The following is a 19,149-nucleotide window of genomic DNA, read 5'->3' as shown; positions in this document are numbered from 1 at the left end:
TGTGATAATGATTCATTTCCTCTGTCTGCTTTCTGAGAGAGGTCCAGGATTTGAGTCCAAGCAAAACTCAAGCACAGCGACACTGAGTTTTGTTACAAAACACAACAATAAAAGCAAGCAAAGAAGTTCGGGTTTCTTTCAAAACATTTCATGCCATTTCAGGGACACTTTTCTCTGAATGTAAAGGTCACTGTATCCCACTGTTTCCATCCTGGTGAGCCAGCTTCCTGCTTGACAGCGCTATCCATCTCCGTTAACACGGTTGCTCAACATGTTGGGAGCTAACATGTGGAACACGCTGCGTTAAGTAGCCAAGATTTGATTTTTGGCATCTATCGAGGGAAGGGGCTTCACTGGGAAGCCGCTCCAAGGAGGCGTGCCATTGCATGCAGTGACCCACACCAGCTGAGCATCTTGCTTGGAGAAACCTCTCTCTTGCAGTACCTTTCTGCTGAGGGCTGGAGAGGGAGAGGGACTCAAACAGGCCATTAGTCACTTCCCCCTGTGCAGTGACTGTTGCATTTTTTTGCACTGTGGTCTTGGAAAATGAACAGGTTAAAGTAATAACCTGTTGTTGGCTTGCGTGTTTGTGTTTTAAAGGGCTAGTATTCAAACCTCACATATCAAATTGATTTCATTAGTTAAGAAATGGCATCTCTTTGGTTAGCACTTAAGTGGTAGTGCCCACTTTGTACTATTAAATCTCACACATGAAATTGTACTTAAAAGTGGAAGAAATTACCATAAAACTTGATCAGCTCCTAGATCTCTTATTTATGTATTGCTCTTATTACCTCACTCTGAAAAGCCAGTTTTAAATTGTACCATACACGCCATACAAATAGTGAAGGATACTCAGCGTTCCATCATTTGAGGTTGATTTTTTTCTTTTTGTATGAAGTCTGCTATAGAACAGATCATTTGTGTGCAAGCTGTGAGACGTGACAGAGGCATGGACATAGAATTAGGTGATCACCAAGACAGTTTAGATTCATGATGAAAACGGCAGGATATTGGTTTGGTTTGTAATCAGTATGAGGGCTGAAACAAGGTGGTGATGTGAAGATTTGTTTTAGTATTCGCTTATAAAAAATGATAGTACATCTGTTTGTTTTCCCCTTTCTGAAACTATCTCAGCTGCTCTGCATCAGGAGAGACCAGCTTCTCCAATAATGACCTGCTGCCAGTAACTTGGTCAACAATTGTGATTATTGGCGTTGATTTCTTTTTAAATGATGCATTGAGAAACAATCATTTTAGTTCTCTTTACCAGTGTTCTGTGAACAGGAAAACAGCTAATTTTTAAGACCAATGTGAGAAGCTCAGCATTCTCTGATGCTTTTCTAAATGCAATAAAACGTTGAGCAACTTGCTCTGGAGAAAACTGACTAGGATACTGATTTGAAGAGCTATCCTGACATATTCTAGTGGCAAAGTGAACATTAACTGCCTTTACAATAATGAAGCATTAACCAGTCTGTGCACTGATTAGTAACCCAGCTGTGAGATAAAAATTCCAGATATTGTAATCTATTAGGTGGAAAAAATGTACATTGTTAATTTTTCTCTATTCTTGTTGCTGTCTGGTTCCAGGGTGTGACTGGCAAGTTTCATTTGATCTTATGAAAAGTTCTGCTTGCTTTTAGAACCGCCCCCAGTAGCATCACTGGCCCTTGGTATGTGTCTGTCATTGGAGGTCCAATTGGGGAAAAATATCACTTGGTTTTTGTGCAACAAGTGTGAGACTACTTGCATCAGTTTCCATTGCTGTTTTCCCTGTAGCTTACTGAAGTAGAATAAACAGTCTTGAGACAAATATACAGTAGGATGTACTGATAGAGGATTTCTGAAGGTGGACCATACCTTATTGAAGAAAGCTTTTTGTTTCATCATCCCTGTCTGTCCCGAGTTAATTGGGGAGAGCATTTTTATCCTGTAAGCTGTTGCTTACAAGCATTTTCCGTGGAGCCTTTTCCAGCTAACATTGGCCTCATGAAACTTCAGTTCTTCAACAAAATCTGCAAACAATGTTCTGTAACCAGATAGGGACTTATTACTAGCCTGGCACTAGGGTGGAGAAGTTGGTTGTGTGAAATCCATAAAAGCTTAGTAAACATTTATGTATTTTCTTTCATCATTTGAGTCTACACCTGAAATTAGAAAACCTGCTACCTATTTCTTTATGAATAGAATGTGATACCACAGAGCTCTTCTTAACAAGGATGTTTTCCTATGCAGAATTTAATAACATTAATATCCCAAATCTAAAACACTCTGCTTCTAATAATTGTATTTATTGGGGTGGGGTCCCAGAAAGAGAATAATTCATCTGGAGCATTTGTGGCCAAACTGGAGCCTTCAGAGCCAGGTTTTGAGTGCCCGTTAGAGTTCTACATTGTGACCTGCACCTGATCTTTGTAATAAGATCACACTATGCCCATGCCCATAGTCTGTGTGTCTCAGCAGCCAGTGCTCCATGAAGATACAGCACTGAATGCTGGGACCAGAGGTCTCCACAGGCTGCCCCTCCATACTAAAAATAAAAGTAGCTACAATCTGCTCCATTTTACATGCCAACATACTGCTGTTGGATTAGCTGTGAAAGTAGACTTCTTATCACAATGGATACTAATTTAGTAGAGCTAGTTGGAAACTTTGGCAAACTTTGGAATTCTGAGAGAAACCAGGGGAAAAAATTAAGTGAGATTTTTCTTCTATATTTTGACCAGCTCTGCTACTTAGCTCTGATCACAGGCTCTGCAGAGAAGCCAAAGAATGACTGGACCATGAAGATGGAACTACGCTTCAACTTCCTAAAAATGGTTCGGCTAGGTCAGGGTCAAGATGGGTTCGCCGGGCAACGTGCAGTGTCTTCCACTGTTGATGCTCATCTCATACCTGTGTTGTGAATGAAAGTTTCCAGGACAGAGTGACAGTTTTAGCCATAGATTAGCTAACTAAATTTCAGGAGGGGCTGCCGTGGCTTTAGGAGGAGTTGTGCTGCATGATGTTACCCATTCAGAAAATACACATCTGTTCTGGGATCCTATTACCAGGAGCAAAACATGTAGCAAGTAGCCAGGTGGACAGGAGACAGCTGCATGGGGGTGGGGAAGGAAGAGGGGGGCGGTGATAGGGAGAAAAGTGAAATGGGGAGACTGAAGGGAAGGGAAGGAAAGAGGGTCGGAGGCTGCCAGGTGGAGTGGAGGGAAACAAGAAAGTGACAGGAGATCTAAGGGAAAGAAAGAAGTGGGCGACTCTTTAGGCTTGTCTCTGGCACTCTAGAGTCTGAGCACTTCACAAACATGGAGGATTTTTGTTCTTGCAGCATGACTGAGAGGTAGGGAAATGTCATTATCCCAACTGGACAGCTGGGAAACTGTCCCAGATATTAAAGGACTTGCCCAGGATCCATAGCAAATGTGACAAAGCCAGGAATGAAACCCAGAACTCCTGGTGTCTTAACCACAAACCATCTTTTCACTTGGAAAAAGGGGGGCAAACACAGTCTCTGAACATGTAAATATACTTGGAGTCTGCCGCACCCTCAGGCTGTTAACCTAATGCCCTCCAAGATGACTGGATGCACTTAAATACTAGAGAGAGAGAGAGAGCATGCAGTCGCTTTGAGTATTTTGCCATTTAGAAAACAACTAGTCACTAAAACCCAGTCCACCAAATGTGTGAACCTTTGGAGATGGATGGCAGGAGAGAGATCACTTGATCATTGCCTGTTAGGTTCACTCCCTCTGGGGCACCTGGCATTGGCCACTGTCGGTTGACAGGATACTGGGCTAGATGGACCTTTGGTCTGACCTGGTACGGCCTTTCTTATGTTCTTATGTCAGCCTGAGTACTTAGCTCCTACTTTGTTGCATTGTGTGATGACCATTACAACCTTGTTGCTATTTGTGGGACTATAACAGTCTACAAATATTTGAAGGGTGTAAATACCAAGAAGGGAGTGTAATTGCCTAGGACCTCCAAGAGAGAAGGGCTAGGGGTAATCAGAGGAAACTGAGTAAAAGATAATTTGGGCAAAATACCAGGAAACATTTCCCAACAGTGAGATCTGTTGGATTGCGGAGTAACATCAGCGTAGACTGTGTAACTGCAGGGTGAAGGCAAACAGATCAGCTGCTGGTGTTTATTGCCATTGAGTGCACACAAGAATCATTTTACTATTCCTCTATCAAGAAAGATAAAACAAGATCATGAAAATACAGTAGGACCTTGGTAATCTATGCATGTTACTGCTTGCACTAAGTACACTACTGACAGGTAGGAAGAGAAGGGGTTTCTTTCTGATTACAGCTAGTATAAGTAAGAGGAATAACTGCACTCCTGTACAGCTGATGCGAGAGGAAAATTGGGTCTACTTTGAAGAGTTGTGTGATCACTCCACCTGTAAATTGTCTCTTCGTACTCCTCAGCAAAGAGCCCTGGCTAGTACTGCTCAGAGCTGTGTGTGCAGGGCTGGGTCCCAAGTTCTTTTGATCAAAGCACAGATCACAATAAATAACAGGGTGATCTAGTTAGGTTTTGTACTGCCAAGACTTTTTTGTATTTACAAAATAAACATTTGATTTACTGGTAAAATTTGGATGCTATAAATGAAACTCCGTGACAGTTATCAAATGAATAAAATGCACTTTCTGATGGTTTCCTTGCCCTCACGTTGTTCACTTTTTTCTTCTTCTTCTTCTTTGTTTGTATGTGGTAGTGCCTAAGAGACCTGGTCATGGACCACGATCCCATGATGCTAGGTGCTGTACAAACCCAGAACAAAAAGACGGTCCCTATTCCAAAAAGTTTGCAATCTAAGTTGCTCCCTAATCTTGTGAAGTTCATTAATTTGCAACAGTGTCTCCCAGTGATTAGTGCAGTTCTCCTGTATTTGTGCCCTTAGGTTCTAGGCAGATTGGCAATGTCCCCATAACCTCAACTTGGTGGTTGCCAAATATGGATGCCCTGATAATGTAACACCTCTCTCTTACTGAAAAATAAACAAACAAAATACCCCTCCTTTCTGGCCTCCTCTCAGCAGCAGAATCTTATCCTGATCTTTGATTAAAAACTATATCTGATTAAGTTAAAAGTAGAAACCCCCTTTTGCCTTCCTCACTTCTCCCGGGGCATCTCTGTTCTCATCCCTAGCTCTTCTCTCACTCCCTTCTCAATGCTTTCTGATATTGGGAGCAAGGTGGTGGGGGACTGGACTAAAGCACTCAGCAGTGTTGTGTGTCTGCCTGATGCGGTTATACTGGGCATTTTGCAATGAGCTCTAAAGTTAATACTAACGATAGCCTTGAAACGAATTGTTAAGCAGATCTGAATTCTGGCAATGATCTAAAGGGGTCCAGAAGAAAAGTTTCCTTCTGAATGCCTCCCTCCTCCCTAAATTCTCTGGGTTTTGTAGTTTTGGGTGTGTTCCCATTTTTGCTTCTTTATGTTCTCTAAAGAAGGCCTGAAAGATTTTTCTCAGGTTTTTCCTGTGTTTATTATTATTATTATTATTATTATTACTAATTTATTATATTTTTTATTATTATTAATAATAATTTGTATTACCATAGTACCTATGAGTTCCAGTCATGGACCAGAACCCCGTCGTGCTAGGCACTGTACAAACACAGAACAAAATCATGGTCTCTGCTACAAAGACCTTAAAAGTTCATCTCTTGTCTACCTTGGAATGCTTCATGGCAAGTGGAGCACAGAACTGTATCCCAAGAGTTGAGAGTGAAAATCAAGCAAGTGCAAAGGGCAAGGAATTTTGCTCAGCCTGTTTAAAAGGTTTTTTGCTTTTTTGTTTACATGTATTTAATTCTAACACCTGGTGAGCACTTGGCTGAAGGGACATCTTTGTTAAAGATTCAACATCCAAAGCCTTTCACATAAGGCATAGGTGCTCCCAGCAAATATCACTGAGAGTCTTCCATCAAAATCATGGAAGACCATACTTAAGACTTCTGATATCCACGAAGAATCTTTATTTTTTGGGGAAAAAAATACATTTCAAGCTTTCTTTATATGTCCTAAAGAAGAGGGGAGGGTCCAAATCCAATTTTAAAAAATGTTGCAGGTTGCCTTTAAATCTCATCTGTCAATGTTACCTTTTTTTTGTAGAGTCATTTTGCTATTACGCAAATACCTGCCATGTCACTACCTTATGATCACATTGGCCACTACATTCCTTACTTTGCTCATTACAGAAATTCTTAACTTTAAAACAGTGGTCAACAAGTGTTTTTTTTTCCCCCCCCCCCCATCAAAATGCTGATCTATGTGCAAGTTGCTTTTGGCATTGGCTCTCTGCTCCCCGTTTATTCTTCGCAGGATTTTTGTGGTGGAACAAAAACTTCCACAAATAATCTGTTTTTCTAGATGGCAAACATCTGGGTAGTATAAGTAAATGGGTAATTTATTAGTGTTTGAACAGCTTAAAGGAGAGTAACCAAATGGAGCCCTGAATAGCTCAGCACTTCTGATGGCTGCTTTCCATCTCCTATGCGGTTTGTGACTGAGCAAAATACCATGGCGTTCACGAGCAGAAGAGGAGGCAGGGATGAAAAGGAGAGAGAGCTGAGTGGCCAGAGTACATTTTGGTCACAGTAGAATACCCCTGCTTCGTTTCCTGTATGCCTGTGAGCTTTTGCATGTCCATGATGAGAATTTTAAACCAAGTGCTTTGAAATACACCATATTTTGATGACTGGTTTGAGGACTCTAATGAATCCTGAATTGTGTTTCAGTGGAGTGTGTATCATTTGTTTGTTCCATACCAGTAATTGGTAAAATTCTGAATACGTCACTGAGAGAAAACATTAAAGATATTTATCTGGGTTTTTTTCCCCCTCCTGTTTCTGAGAAATAGCAGAACATAATAGCAAATCTGTTCTGCTGCTTTACAAAGTTGTATTCCTTAAAACCTTCCACTCTTTGTGCCGCAGGCTATATGCAAGTAGATAAAACTTGTATCCCACAGCTTCACCCTCTTCAGAGAAATATTGTCACATATTCTTTTAGTCTGTTCTGTAAACCCATGAACAAGATAGTGAAGAAGTTGTGACAGAAAAGGGGCTATGGCCCGGTAACCCTTACAGCAGTATTTGAGGGAAAATAAACAGAAGTTCACTCCAAAAGGACTGTGTGTACTTGATTAAAAGTTCAGACCAGTTTTTAATAAATTCAGATTATTTTTGGTCCACTTCTCCCTGCCCACAGGAACCTCTGGTATTTTTGAGGAATGTTGGGAAATGGTGCATGGTAATTTTTATTGAACATTTATGTTTAGGCATCATTTCATTTCTCTAATGGGGGCCTAAATATTGGTTTAAAAGTAGCAGTATTTCCTAAAAAGGGAACATAATAGACTAGATTAGGTTACCCCCCCAGTCCAGGATAGGAAAATGAGGTGTGTTTAGTAGATTTGATAGCTAATGTGTTAATAACACATTTTAAAACATTACTTAGCAGGTAGTGTTGGCAAAGACAATGGTGTTTGAAACACCTAACTCCTCCCCTCTCCAGGGTTGATCACGTTTTTTAACAGTGGTCTGTGTAGACTACGATAAGAGGTGTATTCTTAAAAAGCAAACATATTTTAAAATTCTAGCGTAGATAGGGGAGGTTGCATTTTAAAACGTTAGCACATCAGAATGGTCCCTAGGCTCCCCAGTAAGGCTCACCCTGACCAGCTAACATGTTAAAACATGGCTTATTCCAAACATATCATAGCCAAGGTTATGTCTTTTGTTTCAGAAAAAGTTTTACATTAAAATCATTCAAGTTTCACATCAAGATAGCTAAGACAAGGCATAAGTAGTTTTTACTTTGATGAAGCTAGTTAGGGTCAACCCTATAAACCCCAACTGGTGTTTACCTCAACCAGCTGCATTGAGGTAAAAATTACAGTGCCTTGTCTCCTCTAGGAATTTAACTAACTTGACATAGTGAGCTCAAGAAAACACACACCTTTTCTGCAGTGAAGGCTAACCAGTTTAGATAGATCCTTTGTCTACCCTAGTTGCCAACTGGTGTTTAACAAAGTGTTAACATGTTCTAGCTCAGCCCGTTTCCTAAAACACTCCATTTTCCCAACATAGACAGGACCAATGAGTAATCCTGAGGCCACAAGACCAAACTCTGTGTGTTTGCACTTTTCACTGAAGTGTACTTAATTCTGCCATGGGGTGGGATGGGATGGACTAGATAACCTCTTGAGTTCCCTTCCACCTCTGCCCTCTATGATACTATATCTTATGGTAGAATTTGTCCCTCAGAGCTTTTCCATCACAGTTAAATGGGAGCAGGAAAGTGTTTGAGACAATGGCTTCCTGTTCTTGATACTAACGGACAATATCCCTTGCATGCTTATTCCAACAAAAATGATCACGTTTTGAATGAAGTAAGTGCTAACTGAATTATAAAGCCATACTAATTGTAGAGAACAGTGTCAACACCTCACCCCTGGCCAGTTCTGTATGTACAGTAATTTTCAGTTGCTTTCCATTCTCACTTGGATATTCCTAAAATTTCCAAATAAGAGTTTAATTAGAGTAAGCTTAAGAGAGAATGTGTGTGCCATTCAGGATTCTTTGCTAAATTGCTTTCATACTTTGTTTTTATAATATATTTGCTGCTTAGCCACATTTTGGCCCTCTTCCTTTTTCTAATAAAACCCATTATGTGGGATAGCTAGTAGATGGTTCCTACTTTCACAATGACAATTCCATGCTAAAATGTCCCTTGGCACAGGGATCATTAACTGATGGCAGTTTGTCTGCTTCTCGGAGTCTATTCTTTTCAGCACTGTGTGAAAAGATTCTGTGGAAGAATCTGTGGGGAGAACATTGAGGGAAAAAATGTTTATCTTGTGCTAAAACTGACTGAGAACAGACGACTGTTTGAGGAAGAGAATTTATCAAATAATGAACTGGATATAAAAAAATCATTTTAAGATGTAGAGAAATACTCAGGCAGGATTATAGCATCATGAAAAAGAATCATTTTGTGAAACATTACCATATAGTAAGTGTTTCAGTTACCACTATTAATATAGATTGATTCTATATAAACAGATATCTCTATTATATATGCAGGATGTGTGTGTGTGTATGCAAACAATACGTGCATTGCAAACATTATTCTTTTTTTTTTTTTAAAAGAAAAGCTAAGCAGCTTTTTACGTAACAAACATTATATAGCTATGCAAAACAAAGGATTGTTGTTCTGATAAATTAAACACGAATACGGGTGGTATTTCTTTTAGCCCCCAAATCTTTTTCTGAGCTATGAGCATGGAGAACAGTCTCTTCCTTTTCTAACTTAAAGACTCTTCATTTGTTTAAAAAATAAAAATAAAAATGCAGAACTGAGGGTTTGTTTTTTTTTAATAATATTCACAGCAGTTTTAGTATTATCAGGCAACTTTAAAACAATGCCAATTCTTTCTTTCTGACATCTTACTAAAGACCATATGAACACCATTTTTTTTTTTGCATTTTCTGATCGCTAACACCTCACCATTAATGTGTATGTGAAATTGAGAACCTAATTAAAAGATTAACAGCATGTACAGTAATTTATCCAAAAGGCATGTGTTAATTTGTTATACTAAAGCATTTTATGTCGTCTTTTTTGACACTATCAAAATATTATCAGTAGAACTGGTTTAACCTGGAAGAGTTTGATGCTCTATTATAAATTCTTCTGAAGAAGTGAGATGACTTAATTTCATATCTAATTGCATAAGGAATTATAAATTATCTTTTCTAAAAGACCTATGACACTAAGTCACAGAATGAACAAATAAAACTGATTTGTTCTAGTACAAATTAAGATATATGGCAGTATTTTCATTACAAACGCCATTTGTGTGTGGTGAACGTCTGAAAATTTTACAATACGATACAAACTGCTCTTCTATAGTGCAGCCATTCATGCAGTGCATCTTAAGGTGATTTACAACCCATTATAAAAAAAAAGGCACAAAACAAACAAATAAAGCAAACCCCCTTGAACTGGCTAAGCCATTAAAACACAAATATGTCTTAAACCCAGTCTTAAAAGTTGTGAAAGCTGCCTTTTGGATCAAATTAGGAGCTTGATTCTGCACCTTCTGTTTTGGGAAAGGCTGGTTGACTTCAGTGTGATTTTTTTCCTGTCCTGCCCCCATCACCCTGGCAGTGAAGACTGTGGGATCAGGTCCAAGAATAGCATTCCCAGTATGAGTAATGTCACAGCTTAAATTTGAGAATGTGTTTAAATCCGTAGAAGCCGTGCTTCTCATTAGATATAGGCCATGTCTACAGTAGCGAGCTTCCAGCGGCACAATGCAGCTACACCGCTGCAGGTACCAATGCAGCTACACCGCTGTATGATTGCTCATGTAGCCACTCTATGCCGACAGGAGAGAGCTCTCCCAGCAACATAATAAAACCACCTCCATGAGCACTGGTAGCTATATTGGCGGGAGAATGCTGCCCATACTGGCGCTTCTGTTGGTGTCACTTATGTCGCTCGGGGGATGTTTTTTCACACCCCTGAGTGATCTAGGTTATACCAACAAAAGTGGTGGTATAAACATGGCTTTACTTGGGTGGTGGCTAGGTCCAGTCTGAAGGACACTATTGCCAGTCAGGAAACCTGGGTTCTGTTCCCTGCCCATGCCAGTGATTTGCCTTGTTAAGGTAGACAAGTCACTTAAACGCTTTGTTCTTCTGTTCTCCACCTAAATTACAGACAATAGTATTTACCCTCTTTGGAAAACATTTTGGGGTTTACAGATAAAAAGTGCTACATTCTGTAAGTGCTGAGTACTCTGATGGAAAAGTCTTAAAATTTAATAGGAAATTATGATCTTTATACGTTTTTTTTTCATTATTTTTTTTTCTGTACAGTTCTATGGTAAATTTTATCCCTGCTATAGAAATGAATGTTTAAAATATGGTACAGTAACATTATTGTTTTCTGTTAACCTGTATAGATGTTTACAGTAATTCCTGTAGATCACTATTAAGTTTGTAGTTAAGCCCGTTGGATCAATCTGTATTAAATTCTCCCAGATTTTGCTGTAAGTATATTACTACATGAAGGGTCAAATTCTTCATTTTGTGAATTCAACCTCGGTGAAGCTAACAAAATTATCCCAGGGATGAATTTGGCACTGGGTATAATCATGTGTGCAGTTCTTACAAAGTGTATTTTTTTTATTATTAAGAGGTTTGCCAGTGTGAAGCTGCTTCTATTAAGCAGATTGTTGCCTCCAGATATTTTTTAAAAAAAAAAGTGTCAGATTTGGTTAAACCTCCAGATTTATTTATTTATTTAAAAAGAGGGCTCAGCAGGAGTAGAGGCTGTTTATAAAACCTAGTTTTAGTTGTTTTTTTAATTACAGTGCTTTCACAGTCCACATTGAGTGATAGGAGAATAATAACGCAGCATGAATGGTGAAACGTGAATTAGATTTTAAAATACTTTCATGCCTAATAAACTAAGGTGTTCCGATTAATGTGGGGAGGCAATGTTTTTATTTTAATACCCTGTGTGGTATTTTTATCTTGTCTGTGTCCTTTTAACTTTGTTGTAAAATCTAATTTTATAGGTGCCTCACTACGTAAGTAGGAGAATACTTGGGTTCTGGGGATGGCGTTCTGTATTGAAAAGCAGAATAAAAAAGATGTTGCAATATTAAATATATACTGCTAGCACAGTTTGTTTAAACCCTCTGTGCCAGTGATTTTATACTCATATTAAGGGTGATAGTTTGATTTTTGGCAATGTCATGAAAGTCCAGATCTTGCCGCTCAGATGTATGTCAATTTTTGCTGCTCCGGGGGAGTCCAAGTCCTTCCAGCTGAAGCCAAAATTTGGATGGGTCCAGGAGCTGGCACAGAGGCAAGGTATCGCCTGCTAAACCCCTAGGATCTGTGCAGCAGGCCACTCTGCGAGTTTTATGGCCGGAGAGGGTGATCCAGATCAAACCGCTCGTCAGAACATCTCCATGGCTTCCTAAGCATCCCTCTGAACATGTGTTGTAATTCTGCTTTGGTGCATAAGTTGGGGAGGGGGCGGCAAACAGAAGGAAAGGGAATGAAGTTCCACACTGAAAAACACTGTCTTGATATTTAATCAGTCGAGAATAACACTAGGATAAAATTAGTTTAGCCTTTGCTCCAGGATAATGTTGAAAGAACTGACACAAATCTATAAAACTTACTTCACAGATCCAGTTGTCTGGAAATTGTGCAACTCTATTTTAAATAAATGGCTCCAACTGATAGAAATAAATAACTTCTTTTTTTAAAAAGGAATTTTCTTTTTTCCTCTGAGGATTACATAATCACTGTACTAAATAATACACTGTATGTGCTTTGTTTTCCTTTGGAGCACTTAGCATTTGTCTAAATTTCTATCTGTCCACGTGTCCAGAAACAACATGCAGATGAAAACTTTTAATATATGTACTGTATTCAGTTCTACCAAAACCACCTTATCTGATGTGTGGCAAGATATGTAGTTAAATTTGCTTTGTTAGTACTGTAGCTGTAGCATGCTTGCCCTATAGCAGATAGGCAATCTGTATTCCATGTATTTTAAATATAAAAGTAATTGGCTTATGACTGAATCACTTCTATTTCTGTAAAGCATCTGCCCTTATATGAAACTATGGAATTATTTATATTAGCAGTTGCTGTGTGTAATACCTACATATACATGTAGAAACAATTAACATGCTCTAATTAGAGTTCAGACCATTGGGTCGGTCTTAGCTAGATCTTGTGCCTCCAGCAGCAGCCATGCCTGCGTTCAGCACGAGGCCGATTACAATCCCTGCCCTGCCCCAAATCCTTCCAGAGGCACGCGGTGATGAGTTTGCAGCCTGGAGTATGAGACTGCGTTATCCCCACGTTTGTAAGTAACATATTTTACAGAAAAATAATGTTACATAAAAGAATAATTAGTGTTGCAAGAATTCCTGTTGCCAATTTCTGGTATTTTTCTTAAAGCCCAGGGCATGTGACTAGATGAAAGATCTCTGCTTTTAATTTAAAAAAAAAAAGGAGTTTGGGTATCTGAAACGTATTATACCTTGTGTGTGCGCGTGAGAGAAATGGATAATTTTTAATAATTGTGTGTGCGTGCAAACTCATTGCATTGACCCCAAATATCATGGGGAACTCACTGCTGCCACTTTGTTCTGTTTTGAGCTCTGGGCATCAGAACTGAGGGTGGAGAATTGGAGGAGTAGGGTGTGCACATGATGGCCCATTTGTGATTCACTATTCTGTGTCAGCAGCTCTTGTCAGGCCTAACATATTCACCACACCTAACGCACTGTTACTATAATCTGTATCTAAAATGTGGCATGTAAGATATCATTGGGAAACTAATATCACTCATTAATATCCTTGCATGATGTATACAATATTACTGTCTTATGAAAGTACATAGAGTGAGGGCTTTTCTGAAAGCTAATAACACATTGGTGATCGATATCATTGTGAAATGTGCATATTAACATGACATGAGGAGATGTGGATACTAAATGATATTATGCTTTAAGGTTTGTGGCTAAACAGGGAGAAACAGGTTCCTTCCCAGACAGGAAGAAGGCAGTGATTTACCTGTCTGCTATGTAAATTAAGTATGGTGGAATCAAAACAATGGAAGCCACATTTATATGACGTGGGATAGGAAGCCCACAGAAAGGGAAAAACAGCATGAGGTCATCCTGCCTCTTGAAACCAAGTAATTGAACTTGGGAAGATGTAAGTGAAGACAGATGCCATTTGTGCATCTATCACTAGACAGACACAAGGGAACAGAGCTCTTTCAAACTGAGAAAGCTGGGTCCTTCAACCAAGGAGGGGTTGAAGTCTCTGGAAACTGAATATAGGTGAGAAAGTGGCACAGGCTTTGTCTACACTACCAAGTTTTGTTGCCAAAAACTGGCTTTTGGCGACAAAACAGTGAGTGCATACACACTGCAATGTGACTTTTGTTGGGAAAAATGCCCAGTTTTGTCGACAAAATACTTCCATTCCCCTACGAGAGACTTTTTTTTCTTTTCCTTTCCCTTTATTATTGACAGAGAGCCACTGTAGACCCCACACATGCTTTAATCACTTTATTTGGCCTCCAGGAAGTATTCCACAATGCCCATCCTGACCACTCTGGTCATCAGTTAGAACTCCGCTGCACTGCAGCCAGGTAAACAACAATCTACCCCTACCCCTTGCAAGCCTCGGGAATTTTAAATTCCATTTCCTGCTTGCTGGCTTGGCATGGGGAGGTCTCATTGCGTTTTCCCAGGTGAGCATGGCTGGCTATCGCACCAAATGCTCTCCTGCCTGGACCACAGTGGAGCTGTTGGATCTGATCAGTATATGGGGAGAGGAGTCTGTGCAGTCCCAGCTGCGCTTGACCTACAGGAATTGGGATACCTATGGGCACATTTCTCGAGGCTTGTGTGAAAAGGGCTATGATCGGGACACGCTGCAATGCAGATCGAAGATAAAGGAGCTGAGGCAGGCGTACCATAAGGCGAGGGAGGCAAACAGTCGCTCCGGTGCTGCACCTAAGACCTGCCATTTCTATAAGGAGCTGGACAGTATCCTTGGTGGTGACCCCACCTCCATCGCCAAGAGCCCTGTGGATACTTCAGAGGAACAGAAGCGGCAGAAAGAGGACCTAACCCGGAGGCTGAAGTTATTGATGAAGAGGTGGAGCTAGACAAGAATGTGGATCTCCCAGTGGGGTCGACCGGTGGGGCAGGCAGCCAGAAACTTTTCTCCACTCCTCAGGTGCCTAGCCAGTCTCAGCAGTTGTTCTCCGGCGAGCAAGAAGCAGGAGATAAGACGCCTGGTAAGTGGTTGTGGCTTGTGTAGGGCGGAGGTGGGTTCAGGGCATAGAAATGTGGAAGGCTAGCTGTGTTTCTGTGTGCTGGACATTTCCCTGTGTAGCTAATTGGTATGGCGGAACAGGTTGTTGATGCTCGTCGAGATCTCACGGGAATCCTCCAGAGAGATCTCCAGGAAAGTTACTAAGTACCTCCAGGAAATCCTCTGCCGCAGGTTGTGTGGCAGTGCAGCTTTGTTCCTCCCCCCATTGTAGGAAAATTTCCTGTGCCATTCAGCAATCACTTGTGTAGGGACCAAAGCATCACACAAGCGAGCTGCATATAGAGAAGGGCAGAAGCCACAAGCATGCAGTACCCTGGTTTCCCTGCTTACCCTCAGCAGTGAAATGTCTGCTAGAATGATCCCTGCCTGTGGAAAAGGGTGGGATAATTTTAGAATTATTTCCCTGTAAAGCTGCACTGCAACCCCTGCAAAGACACTATGTTTTTCTGTCCAGGGGCAGCGCTCCCCTCCTCCCAAAACTCACCATGTTTTGGGTGCTTGCGAGATGTGTGCCTGGCAAGGGTCAGTGAGAAAATGTTTGATATGTTGCAAAAGGTGCATATAAGGTGCATATAAGTGAAATGTTTCAATGCTGTGCTTGAATTTAACAATCCCGCTTCTGTGCATTGTTCCCTGTGCTTCACCAGATATGCTCTTCAGGAATACCCCACGCACCCCTGCCCAACTGTCTCTGGCAGATATGAAAGAGGCCAAGACGCACCAAAGAAGACATTCCAGGAGGTACTGCAGTGCTCCAGTACAGAGAAAAGGGAACGAAAGGACTGCTGGGAAGCCGTTTGCTAGAGACGCAACTGAGCGGATGATAAAAGTAATGGAGGAGCAAACAGAGATGCTCAAGTCATTAATAATGCTGCAGCATGAGCAGGTCCAGGCTCGACCTCCACTGCAGCACATGAACAATTCTTTACCAGCCTGCCCCTGCCACTCTGCCCGCACATTCCTTTCCACTGTCTGGGACTCCTCAGTTTCCCCATCACTCCACCCACTCGCACAACTTTCACAATGACCACTGGACCTACACACAGTTGTGAGGGTCTGCCCTTTCCCAGTCCCTCCTTTCCCAGCAAGCATCTGTGTTTTGGTGAGTGTCACTGCTTTTTCTTGAGCAATAAAAGCAAAGTTTTATAATGGTAAATCATCTTTATTTTGTTTTCTGCAAATTCACATTGCAATCACTATGAGTACATGTACAGGCATTTTAATCATTTTCTTACTGGGATATGCAGCCCCAAATGTTACCATAGCCTCCTAGGAAAAAAACATGGAATGCACCATGGAAGCTACTCTAAAGATATACTCTGCTGCTGCTCATTGTCAAAGTGCTTCCTCAGAGCCTCCCTGATTTCAATTGCTGCCCTCTGGGCTCCTCTGAGAGCCCTGGTATCTGGCTGCTCAAACTCAGCAGCCAAGCGCTCTGCCTCAGCGCTCCACCGCTGAGCAAACATTTCACCCTTAGGCCTGGTCTACACTAACCCCCCAATTCGAACTAAGGTATGCAACTTCAGCTACGTGAATAACGTAGCTGAAGTCGACGTACCTTAGTTTGAACTTACCACGGTCCAGACGCGGCAGGCATGCTCCCCCGTCGACTCCGCGTACTCCTCGCGCCGAGCAGGTTTACCGGAGTCGACGGGGAGCACTTCTGGGTTCGATTTATCGCGTCTAGACAAGACGCGATAAATCGAACCCAGAAGTTCGATTGCCTGCCGCCGAACCAGTGCGTAAGTATAGACAAGCCCTTAGATTCACAGAGATTACGTAAAGTGCAGCACGCGGCTATGACCATGGGAATATTCTCCTCATTAAGGTCTAACCTGCCATAAAGGCAACGCCAGCGTGCCTTTAATCTGCCAAAAGCACATTCAACTGTCATCCGGCACCTACTCAGCCTGTTGTTGAAACGCTCCTTACTGCTGTCCAGGTGTCCCATGTAAGGTTTCATGAGCCAGGGCTGTAAGGGGTAAGTTTGGTCTCTCAGGATCACTATGGGCATTTCCACATCCTCCACTGTAATCTTGTGGTCTGGAAAGAAAGTCCCCGCTTGCAGCCTTCTGTACAGGCCGGTGTTCCTGAAGATGCATGCATCTTTCCAGACCACTCCGCGTTAATGTCTGTGAAACGCCCACAGTGATCCACAAGCACCTTCAACACCACGGAGAAGTACCCCTTCCTATTGATGTACTCTGTTACAAGGTGGTCTGGTGCTAAAATTGGAATATGTTTGCCATCTGTCATCCCTCCACAGTTAGGGAAACCCATCTCTGCAAAGCTGTCCACTATTTCATGCACATTTCCCAGAGTCACAGTCCTTCATAGCAGGATGCGATTTATTGCCCTAAAAACTTGAATTAATGCAGCACCAATGGTAGACTTCCCCACTCCAAATTGATTTGTGACTAGGAGCAGTCTGGAGTCGCCAGCTTCCAGACAGCGATTGCCACACACTTCTCTACTGAGAGGGCAGCTCTCATTCTGGTGTCCTTGCACCACAGGTCTGGGGCCAGCTCAGCACACAGTTCCAGTAAGGTGGCTTTACGCATCCAAAAGTTCTGTAGCCACTGCTCTTCATCCCAGACCTGCATGATGATGCGATTCCACCATTCAGTGCTGCTTACCCTAGCCCAAAAGCGATGGTCTACCCTATGCAGTTGCTCTGTGAATGCCAAAAGCAATGTAAAATTGCTGCTATCCATATTATGCAGAATGTCGGGTGCCTGCGAGTCTTCCTCTATCAGTAATTTCACAATTAACTGCACTGCCATGCATGATGTCCTCATGACACTTAACAGAGCATAGGAGCGAAGTGCAGGATCCATTCCTTCTCATTTCAGATGCTGGGGTGCACAGCAAAGAATGGCCGTTGAAAAAAATGGCGCAAAAGAAAGCCGGAAGCAAGTGGAGGGCTAGGACACAAAGCAATGCATGACGGGACCTATAGCACGGTTCCAAGATGCACCATGATCAGCCCCGCCTTCCCACAACACCTAGCGACAGAAGGTGTCGCCCTGCACTGTGGGATACATACCCACAGTGCATTGCTCACACTGTCAATGATGATGCCTACAATGTGGATGTCATCTGTCGCCAGAGGGGGCTAGTGTGAACAGGCTTTTCCGATTTTTATTAAGTTGACTTTTGGGTGTCAATATAAGTGTAGTCGACAAAACTTGGTAGTGTAGAGAAAGCCTTAGGCAAAGATCTTTCACGTAGGAAGATCAGCATCTTTTACTTCTGTAGAAGGTCCTGACTAAGGGAAAGTCTGCCATGGCTGGGAAGAATGATGACTGGTGAGAGAAATCAATCTTGAACAAAGCCTGTACCTTGCTAGAATAAGTTTTAGATGTTTAAAGGCGTGTCTTTGCTTCTTAGTTGCTTGTAACCCATTCTAACTTTATTCCTTTTACTTGGCATCACCTAACCTATGTCCTGTTGTTAATGGATGTGTTTTATTTAACTATAAACCAACTCAGTGCTGTGTTTGTAGGGAATGGTGTATTTACCCCTCTTAAGTTGAGATGTGCTTTTGTCTCTTTAAAGGAACAAACAAACATTATTTCCCTGACCTGTCCAGGGGGAGGGCTGGGCATTACAGAACACACAGATTTGGGACTGGGAGTGTGTTGAGGTCACCTTGCTGGTTGTAACGCAGGCTAGTGGAAGGCAGAGTGGGGCTGAGAGGTTGTAGACAGGCTGTTGGGGTTGGAGTTGCTGAACCAGGGCTGGCTGCATAGCACACAGATCCAGGGCACGACCTGGATGCCTGTTGCTGACTTTAACTAGGTAAGGGGCTGTTTAATTGTGGTGTAGACTATTGGGCTGGGGCTGGAGGGTGAGTGGAAAGGTCACAGAACTTGGGCTGCAGCCCGAGCCTGAATGGCTACACCGCAATTAAACATCCCCTTAGCCCAAGTCAGCTGGCATGGGCCGGCCATGGGTTTAATTGCATGGGTTTAATACATACCCTGAGCCTCCCAGGCTGGGAGCTACAATAGCAAAGCATTGTGAGGCACTCAGGGTTACAGGGTAAGAAGTGACACAATCCCTTACTGGTCTGGATTTCATCTCCAACAAAATCTAGATTTGAAGACCCAGTAGTAGAAACCTCAGCATGTTTTTAAGTTATAAGGCTTATGTAGACCTTGGCATGTGCTTGGCCAATGGACATACTCAGTAAACCGCTGAACAATTCTCTGATATTATAGGACAATTGGCATGTTTT

The 19,149-nt window shown here is 41.9% G+C and overlaps 1 protein-coding gene across 4 annotated transcripts in view; it reads left to right on the top strand.

The window, feature by feature from the left end:
* SATB2 (SATB homeobox 2) overlaps positions 1-19,149 on the top strand; it is a 163,957-nt gene that overhangs the window by 29,440 nt on the left and 115,368 nt on the right. The window lies entirely within an intron of this gene.

The sequence above is a fragment of the Chrysemys picta genome, chromosome 11 (genome assembly GCF_011386835.1).
Source record: "Chrysemys picta bellii isolate R12L10 chromosome 11, ASM1138683v2, whole genome shotgun sequence".
Lineage (NCBI taxonomy): Eukaryota > Metazoa > Chordata > Testudines > Emydidae > Chrysemys > Chrysemys picta.
This window is presented reverse-complemented; position numbering and strand designations above follow the sequence as displayed.